Source organism: Schistocerca gregaria, unplaced genomic scaffold, assembly GCF_023897955.1.
Source record: "Schistocerca gregaria isolate iqSchGreg1 unplaced genomic scaffold, iqSchGreg1.2 ptg000851l, whole genome shotgun sequence".
NCBI classification, from domain to species: Eukaryota; Metazoa; Arthropoda; class Insecta; order Orthoptera; family Acrididae; genus Schistocerca; species Schistocerca gregaria.
In genome coordinates this window covers 1-7,500 of record NW_026062213.1, presented here as the reverse complement: position 1 = coordinate 7,500, position 7,500 = coordinate 1, and the positions used below count along the sequence as shown (strand labels likewise).

At 50.8% G+C, this 7,500-nt stretch overlaps 3 non-coding genes across 3 annotated transcripts in view; all 3 read right to left on the bottom strand.

Moving 5' to 3' along the window:
* LOC126323152 (large subunit ribosomal RNA) overlaps nucleotides 1–94 on the bottom strand; it is a 4,222-nt gene extending 4,128 nt beyond the window's left edge. Inside the window, exon 1 of the ribosomal RNA XR_007559347.1 lies at nucleotides 1–94. This exon is cut by the window's left edge and continues 4,128 nt beyond it. This is a non-coding gene — a ribosomal RNA (large subunit ribosomal RNA).
* A 188-nt stretch (nucleotides 95–282) lies between these two features.
* LOC126323146 (5.8S ribosomal RNA) lies at nucleotides 283–437 on the bottom strand. The gene has a single exon (XR_007559343.1). It is a non-coding gene; the product is annotated as a 5.8S ribosomal RNA (ribosomal RNA).
* A 362-nt stretch (nucleotides 438–799) lies between these two features.
* LOC126323148 (small subunit ribosomal RNA) lies at nucleotides 800–2,692 on the bottom strand. Its single transcript, XR_007559345.1, has one exon. It is a non-coding gene; the product is annotated as a small subunit ribosomal RNA (ribosomal RNA).
* Between the last annotated feature and the right edge of the window lie 4,808 nt (nucleotides 2,693–7,500).

Here is a 7,500-nt window from a genome sequence, read left to right as displayed (position 1 = left end):
GCTCGCCGCTACTGGGGGAATCCTTGTTAGTTTCTTTTCCTCCGCTTAGTAATATGCTTAAATTCAGCGGGTAGTCTCGCCTGCTCTGAGGTCGTTGTACGAGGTGTCGCACGCCACACCGCCAGCCGGCTGTGCACGCTACCGAGAAAGTACCGGTATGCGAACCGCCAGGCGACGGGCGCGCATCGCACGTTTAAGGAGACGCGGCCGGCCACACAGGCGACCACGACACTCCCACGTCTCCGAAGCGGGACAAACGCCGCGCGCTTCAGTATACGTAGCCGACCCTCAGCCAGACGTGGCCCGGGAACGGAATCCATGGACCGCAATGTGCGTTCGAAACGTCGATGTTCATGTGTCCTGCAGTTCACATGTCGACGCGCAATTTGCTGCGTTCTTCATCGACCCACGAGCCGAGTGATCCACCGTCCTGGGTGATCTTTTCCTTTTCAGTCTCCCACTGTCTCTTTCAAGACAGTAGCATTTGCGGGACTGAGGCGTCTGACGGCCCCTGTTCCACTATTTTTTTTGTGTCCAACGGCCTCACAGCCGATGGGCGTCGTACGGCTCCACACCGGAGCGGACAGGCACTCGGGCGAACGTCATTCAAAACCGGCGCCAGGCGCCAGGTACCGCAGGCCAGCCGCTCCAGAGCTTCAGCGCTCGTACCACACAACAACAACACTTCCGCTAGTTTTGAGAGGCACGCGTGGTTCCGCACGCGGCGCACGGCCACTGCCGTACAGGTAGCGTGTTGCGCGACACGACACGCACATCGAAAGACATGCAGTCTAGTCGGTAATGATCCTTCCGCAGGTTCACCTACGGAAACCTTGTTACGACTTTTACTTCCTCTAAATGATCAAGTTTGGTCATCTTTCCGGTAGCATCGGCAACGACAGAGTCGATGCCGCGTACCAGTCCGAAGACCTCACTAAATCATTCAATCGGTAGTAGCGACGGGCGGTGTGTACAAAGGGCAGGGACGTAATCAACGCGAGCTTATGACTCGCGCTTACTGGGAATTCCTCGTTCATGGGGAACAATTGCAAGCCCCAATCCCTAGCACGAAGGAGGTTCAGCGGGTTACCCCGACCTTTCGGCCTAGGAAGACACGCTGATTCCTTCAGTGTAGCGCGCGTGCGGCCCAGAACATCTAAGGGCATCACAGACCTGTTATTGCTCAATCTCGTGCGGCTAGAAGCCGCCTGTCCCTCTAAGAAGAAAAGTAATCGCTGACAGCACGAAGGATGTCACGCGACTAGTTAGCAGGCTAGAGTCTCGTTCGTTATCGGAATTAACCAGACAAATCGCTCCACCAACTAAGAACGGCCATGCACCACCACCCACCGAATCAAGAAAGAGCTATCAATCTGTCAATCCTTCCGGTGTCCAGGCCTGGTGAGGTTTCCCGTGTTGAGTCAAATTAAGCCGCAGGCTCCACTCCTGGTGGTGCCCTTCCGTCAATTCCTTTAAGTTTCAGCTTTGCAACCATACTTCCCCCGGAACCCAAAAGCTTTGGTTTCCCGGAGGCTGCCCGCCGAGTCATCGGAGGAACTGCGGCGGATCGCTGGCTGGCATCGTTTATGGTTAGAACTAGGGCGGTATCTGATCGCCTTCGAACCTCTAACTTTCGTTCTTGATTAATGAAAACATACTTGGCAAATGCTTTCGCTTCTGTTCGTCTTGCGACGATCCAAGAATTTCACCTCTAACGTCGCAATACGAATGCCCCCGCCTGTCCCTATTAATCATTACCTCGGGTTCCGAAAACCAACAAAATAGAACCGAGGTCCTATTCCATTATTCCATGCACACAGTATTCAGGCGGGCTTGCCTGCTTTAAGCACTCTAATTTGTTCAAAGTAAACGTGCCGGCCCACCGAGACACTCAACAAAGAGCACCCTGGTAGGATTTAAACGGGGTCCGCCTCGGGACGCGAAAGCACCCCTTCGGCTCGCCCCACCGGCAGGACGTCCCACGATACATGCCAGTTAAACACCGACGGGCGGTGAACCAACAGCGTGGGACACAAATCCAACTACGAGCTTTTTAACCGCAACAACTTTAATATACGCTATTGGAGCTGGAATTACCGCGGCTGCTGGCACCAGACTTGCCCTCCAATAGATACTCGTTAAAGGATTTAAAGTGTACTCATTCCGATTACGGGGCCTCGGATGAGTCCCGTATCGTTATTTTTCGTCACTACCTCCCCGTGCCGGGAGTGGGTAATTTGCGCGCCTGCTGCCTTCCTTGGATGTGGTAGCCGTTTCTCAGGCTCCCTCTCCGGAATCGAACCCTGATTCCCCGTTACCCGTTACAACCATGGTAGGCGCAGAACCTACCATCGACAGTTGATAAGGCAGACATTTGAAAGATGCGTCGCCGGTACGAGGACCGTGCGATCAGCCCAAAGTTATTCAGAGTCACCAAGGCAAACGGACCAGACAAGCCAATCCGATTGGTTTTGATCTAATAAAAGCGTCCCTTCCATCTCTGGTCGGGACTCTGTTTGCATGTATTAGCTCTAGAATTACCACAGTTATCCAAGTAACGTGGGTACGATCTAAGGAACCATAACTGATTTAATGAGCCATTCGCGGTTTCACCTTAATGCGGCTTGTACTGAGACATGCATGGCTTAATCTTTGAGACAAGCATATGACTACTGGCAGGATCAACCAGGGAGCTGCGTCAACTAGAGCTGAGCAGCCGGCCGCCCGGGAGTGTGTCCCGGGGGCCCGCGCGAACACGCAAGCGTCCGCTCAATTATTCTGCAAACAGGAGGAGGCCGAGCTCCCCTGCACGATACACCTCGAAACCCTCTCAGGTCCCGGCGGCGCGCAGCGCCGTCCTAGGTACTTGGTCGGTTTCGAGAGAGGCGCAATCGCCCGGAGTTAGGCGAGTAGACGGTTTTAGTGCGAACACCCTTGCTCCCAACTGAGCTTGCCGCTGCCGACAGAGGCCCGGGAGCGTGCTGTCGTGGCATTGCCGGCGGGAGACAACACGCGCCACCTATGGTGACCGGCAGCTCCAACGCCAGCGCCACACAAGGGCAAAGCCCCACTTGGGTGCAGAAGCGAACTCTCCCAGCACAGCGCACGCGCCAACACGTCCGCACAACTGCGATACAAACCACCTGCGAGAACCGCTGGGGCGACCGAGCAGCAGACGGCGTCGCGGCGCCGAGTGCCAGGCGGCGGCGCATCCTCAACGCACACAGTCCTCAATCAGACCAGCACACTGCAGATGTCCACCGCGCTTCGCACCGGGCTCGGCTGAACCAACTTTGGCCGCCAGGCGCCGCGTGCAGGGTGCGCCGCAGCGTAGCTGCGCCGCCTGCCGGGCCCGTCGGCTGGCGCTCCTGCCACTCGGCGCCCCCCACCAGCCGCCTGTTGCGCGTGCGCCCACGCAGCGCGCGGCCAACACGCCGGGCGGCCCCCCTTCACCGGCCGGGAACAGTCCCACCAAGCCACCGCCGCGTATCGCTTCATACCCACATGGGCCTAGTCACGCGTGTGGATGTGGCGGGTACCGCTGAAACAACCGGTTAATAGCTGTACCGATCGTCGCCATCACAGATTCACCTCCAGCGTGAACAACCGCTCAACAACGGATTTCCAGTTCATTTGCGTATCTTGGGCAGTAAACGTAGATGTCCACCTACATTTGCGAATTCAACAATTCTTGCATGCCAGGATGTCATGTGTCACGACACGCTACATCAGACCACATACACACTGCGACATGTGCAGAAGAGAACACGTGGAAGGTGGCCCGCGCACGTATGCGATGTACCTTCCGCGATCCACTGTCAACCGGCATCTGCGGCATGTCCCAGATATGGAACGCGGTCCACCAGGGTAGCACTTTGTGTGAGGCAATACGACAAAGTCGGAATACACGCGTCACTACATCAGACGGCTCACGCTGACCTGACCTGACCTGACTCACCGCACCACCACCCCCAGCGACCCAGGGTGACATACAATGCGTTCGTACGTTCCTCCCACACGCCTCTACGGCGTACCACAGTGCAACCTAGCTGTTATTGGGAGACGAGACAAGTAGCATCAAGCACAACATATGGAAATTGAGATTCGACACCGTTGGGCACAGCCAGCGTACGGTCACACGTATCACACTACTTCACTCTGTACGTAACGACCGATGATCGGTACAGCGTGTGGGTTACGCGTACGACATCAGCGGACAATGGACACAGACCATACCACGACGTACACTGAGGGCGTCGACATCTGAATGCAACTGAACAGCTGCGAGGCTCATTTAACACTCAAACGCCAGACCGACCAGCTTGAGAGGACAGAGACACAAAGAGGGGGACAGAGGGGGACAGAGGGGGGGGGAGGGGGGGGGTCGGCGATATAGTCCTATTGCAGTACAATTGACAGTGGATAGCAGGAATATGTGGAAAGTAAGCAACACTCGCAAGACATCTACATGAGGATAACAACGACACCAGAGATTCCGAGCAGTGAACTATGTTAGGCAAAGGGACAACGTGGGTTAGGTTAAGGGACAACGTGGGTTAGGTTAAGGGACAACGTGGGTTAGGTTAAGGGACAACGTGGGTTAGGTTAAGGGACAACGTGGGTTAGGTTAAGGGACAACGTGGGTTAGGTTAAGGGACAACGTGGGTTAGGTTAAGGGACAACGTGGGTTAGGTTAAGGGACAACGTGGGTTAGGTTAAGGGACAACGTGGGTTAGGTTAAGGGACAACGTGGGTTAGGTTAAGGGACAACGTGGGTTAGGTTAAGGGACAACGTGGGTTAGGTTAAGGGACAACGTGGGTTAGGTTAAGGGACAACGTGGGTTAGGTTAAGGGACAACGTGGGTTAGGTTAAGGGACAACGTGGGTTAGGTTAAGGGACAACGTGGGTTAGGTTAAGGGACAACGTGGGTTAGGTTAAGGGACAACGTGGGTTAGGTTAAGGGACAACGTGGGTTAGGTTAAGGGACAACGTGGGTTAGGTTAAGGGACAACGTGGGTTAGGTTAAGGGACAACGTCGGTTAGGTTAAGGGACAACGTCGGTTAGGTTAAGGGACAACGTCGGTTAGGTTAAGGGACAACGTCGGTTAGGTTAAGGGACAACGTCGGTTAGGTTAAGGGACAACGTCGGTTAGGTTAAGGGACAACGTCGGTTAGGTTAAGGGACAACGTGGGTTAGGTTAAGGGACAACGTGGGTTAGGTTAAGGGACAACTTGAGTTAGGTTAAGGGACAACTTGAGTTAGGTTAAGGGACAAATTGAGTTAGGTTAAGGGACAAATTGAGTTAGGTTAAGGGACAAATTGAGTTAGGTTAAGGGACAAATTGAGTTAGGTTAAGGGACAACTTGAGTTAGGTTAAGGGACAAATTGAGTTAGGTTAAGGGACAAATTGAGTTAGGTTAAGGGACAAATTGAGTTAGGTTAAGGGACAACTTGAGTTAGGTTAAGGGACAACTTGAGTTAGGTTAAGGGACAACTTGAGTTAGGTTAAGGGACAACTTGAGTTAGGTTAAGGGACAACTTGAGTTAGGTTAAGGGACAACTTGAGTTAGGTTAAGGGACAACTTGAGTTAGGTTAAGGGACAACTTGAGTTAGGTTAAGGGACAACTTGAGTTAGGTTAAGGGACAACTTGAGTTAGGTTAAGGGACAACTTGAGTTAGGTTAAGGGACAACTTGAGTTAGGTTAAGGGACAACTTGAGTTAGGTTAAGGGACAACTTGAGTTAGGTTAAGGGACAACTTGAGTTAGGTTAAGGGACAACTTGAGTTAGGTTAAGGGACAAATTGAGTTAGGTTAAGGGACAAATTGAGTTAGGTTAAGGGACAACTTGAGTTAGGTTAAGGGACAACTTGAGTTAGGTTAAGGGACAAATTGAGTTAGGTTAAGGGACAACTTGAGTTAGGTTAAGGGACAACTTGAGTTAGGTTAAGGGACAACTTGAGTTAGGTTAAGGGACAACTTGAGTTAGGTTAAGGGACAACTTGAGTTAGGTTAAGGGACAACTTGAGTTAGGTTAAGGGACAACTTGAGTTAGGTTAAGGGACAACTTGAGTTAGGTTAAGGGACAACTTGAGTTAGGTTAAGGGACAACTTGAGTTAGGTTAAGGGACAACTTGAGTTAGGTTAAGGGACAAATTGAGTTAGGTTAAGGGACAAATTGAGTTAGGTTAAGGGACAAATTGAGTTAGGTTAAGGGACAAATTGAGTTAGGTTAAGGGACAACTTGAGTTAGGTTAAGGGACAACGTGGGTTAGGTTAAGGGACAAATTGAGTTAGGTTAAGGGACAACTTGAGTTAGGTTAAGGGACAACTTGAGTTAGGTTAAGGGACAACTTGAGTTAGGTTAAGGGACAACTTGAGTTAGGTTAAGGGACAACTTGAGTTAGGTTAAGGGACAACTTGAGTTAGGTTAAGGGACAACTTGAGTTAGGTTAAGGGACAACTTGAGTTAGGTTAAGGGACAACTTGAGTTAGGTTAAGGGACAACTTGAGTTAGGTTAAGGGACAACTTGAGTTAGGTTAAGGGACAACTTGAGTTAGGTTAAGGGACAACTTGAGTTAGGTTAAGGGACAACTTGAGTTAGGTTAAGGGACAACTTGAGTTAGGTTAAGGGACAACTTGAGTTAGGTTAAGGGACAAATTGAGTTAGGTTAAGGGACAAATTGAGTTAGGTTAAGGGACAAATTGAGTTAGGTTAAGGGACAAATTGAGTTAGGTTAAGGGACAAATTGAGTTAGGTTAAGGGACAAATTGAGTTAGGTTAAGGGACAAATTGAGTTAGGTTAAGGGACAAATTGAGTTAGGTTAAGGGACAAATTGAGTTAGGTTAAGGGACAAATTGAGTTAGGTTAAGGGACAAATTGAGTTAGGTTAAGGGACAAATTGAGTTAGGTTAAGCGATAATCTGGTACAGCCACAGTTAGGTTAAGCGATAATCTGGTACAGCCACAGTTAGGTTAAGCGATAATCTGGTACAGCCACAGTTAGGTTAAGCGATAATCTGGTACAGCCACAGTTAGGTTAAGCGATAATCTGGTACAGCCACAGTTAGGTTAAGCGATAAACTGGTACAGCCACAGTTAGGTTAAGCGATAAACTGGTACAGCCACAGTTAGGTTAAGCGATAAACTGGTACAGCCACAGTTAGGTTAAGCGATAAACTGGTACAGCCACAGTTAGGTTAAGCGATAAACTGGTACAGCCACAGTTAGGTTAAGCGATAAACTGGTACAGCCACAGTTAGGTTAAGCGATAAACTGGTACAGCCACAGTTAGGTTAAGCGATAAACTGGTACAGCCACAGTTAGGTTAAGCGATAAACTGGTACAGCCACAGTTAGGTTAAGCGATAAACTGGTACAGCCACAGTTAGGTTAAGCGATAAACTGGTACAGCCACAGTTAGGTTAAGCGATAAACTGGTACAGCCACAGTTAGGTTAAGCGATAAACTGGTACAGCCACAGTTAGGTTAAGCGAT